Below are 2500 nucleotides of genomic sequence, written 5' to 3'. Positions count from 1 at the left end.
TATCTAAACGTAAATCGTTTCTTGTGCTGTATGCCATTATCACTGTACATTTTCCCCCTGAAAATGGTCCAACGTTTATATAAATGAAGTTTATATGTTGGTGAGATGTCGTAAACCGTTTGTTATGCTCTGAGCCATTATCATTACGTGGTGGCCCAAAACTGACTTACTGAAATTGGCTCAGCATGGATGATAGATGAAATTAAGATATCGGCAACACGTAATGTTACCTTAACCCTTTCTTGTGTTGAGTGGCGATGTAGTTATTATTCATTGACCCAAAATTGCCTTATTGAAATTAGCCCATTGTGGAAAACAGATAAAGTTTGTGCACTGGCAAGACACAATGGCGCCGAAATTCATTTAATATGCTGTATGCCATTAGCACTGTACATCGTCCCCGAAATTGGCTCAGTATGGGAAATAGTCTATACACTAGCAAAACGTAATGATGCTGTGATCCGATTGTTATGCTGTATGCCATTATCATTATGTGTTGACCCGAAATTGCCTTATAGTGAATTTGGTCCGACAAGGAATACAGATAAAGTGTATACATCTGCGAGACATAATGCCGCTGTTTCTTATACAGTTTGCCAATATCGTCGTATACTGCATGAAGATAAATAAGACCAAGAACAGGTTCGTGGTGTCAGACACAAACTTTCTACCAGCAACCTTGCGACTTTAAAAGAATTTTGAAGCAGAATTGTAACCGGAAATTTTTTTCCCAATTAAATTGCTTGTGCTTTGTATGAATTTGTTTTTATTGACCCTGCTGTCTGTAAGTTACATTATCTTAAAGCGCACCTCTCTACTTTAAAAGATGCGGTCCTTTGACTTTTCATAACCCACTGATGCGGCTCTCGCCCTGAAAAGTTTACCCATCACTGCCGTATGCCATTAATGCCTGTGTATCGGCTCAAAATTGTTATGCCCACTCTGGCTAAGCATGGAAAGTAGATTTACTATACGTTCCCGCAGCTCCCTCGCACTTTTCCGTATTATTAAAGTTTCGTGGGTGTTGCTCGCCCCGCTGGGCCGCCGCAGCGTATTTGAACAAGTTGCAGGGCAGCCAGGAGCACCCCGTACCAAGCCCCGCAAAATGGTAATTTACAATACTTTCATTTAAACGCGAGCATTGTATCAAAGATATTTTTGAATGCTATTTAATATATAGTATACGGCTCTTATTTTGCTGTGTGACGTATAAAAAAATACAGTAATTACCATATTCTATTGACTCTCATCCCCATACATATATATTCAGAAGAACTTTTATTTTATTCATAATATATATGCATATCCATATGTGCGTCCAAACGTTTTCTCGAACTTTTATTTTATTCGTAATATATATATAATCCATATGTGCGTCCAAACGTTTTCTCGGACCAAAGGCCCGAAATTGCATTTATTACATGTTCTGTTAATTTAAATTTTCAGCTAAATAATAAATTTCGATATATCTACGTTAATGCATAACAATTGTTTGATAGAGTGCATTAACGTATACATATATAGATGCTTGTATTATAGATGTAAGTCTGAATTAACAAAACATTAAATAAACGCAATTTCGAGTAATATATGAAGGCCTATGTAAATAAATATTTAGGTTTATATAATATATGCATAAACACACACACACACACACACACACACACACGCACACACACACACACACACACACACACACACACACACACACACACACACACACACACACACACACACACACAAACACACACGCGCGCGCGCGCGCGCGCGTGTGTGCGTGTGTGTGTGTGTCATTTAGATTAAGACTAGATGAATTAAAACACCGAGGCAGGAGAGTTGTCACGAATCTGAAAATAAGAAATATGCAATCCTGGCTGATTTATCAATATTGAAATATATTGTGCGATCATGTGGGTAACCGTGAGCTTTCTCGTACGACATTCCAAAAGTCAGCTTTGACACTATCCCCCCCCCCCCCCGAAAAAAATGCTGTCTTTAAAATGGGCTGTAAATCGTAAATAAGCCTACTTGTCGATGAGGCATGATAATATAATTTGCATGTTATACTGTATGCCGATATGATTATATATCGGCCCGATATCACTTTGCTGACATTGGCTCAACATAGAATTAGTATGGAGTCAGTTTATATAATGGCCAGATTGGATATTGGCGCAATCCATTTGTTATGCTTTTAGTCACTATAATTACGTATTTCTCCGACTTTGCTGTATTGACAATGGCCCAGCATAGATTTTATATTCCTTTCCTATGCTGGGCCAAAATACCTTTGCCGTTGTCTTGATTGTGCTGTATGCCATTATTATTATTATTATGTATCGGCCCAACGTCATTTTTTGACTTTGGTCCAAGATTTTATTATAATTAATCTTCCCCGATTTTCCGATGTCCTGTTCTTTGCCAGCATTGGCCCGTAATGACGATGTTGACAGGGATCTCTCTCTCTCTCTCTCTCTCTCTCTCTCTCTCTCTCTCTCTC

The sequence above is a fragment of the Penaeus monodon genome, chromosome 7, assembly GCF_015228065.2.
Source record: "Penaeus monodon isolate SGIC_2016 chromosome 7, NSTDA_Pmon_1, whole genome shotgun sequence".
Classification (NCBI taxonomy): domain Eukaryota; kingdom Metazoa; phylum Arthropoda; class Malacostraca; order Decapoda; family Penaeidae; genus Penaeus; species Penaeus monodon.
This window is presented reverse-complemented; position numbering follows the sequence as displayed.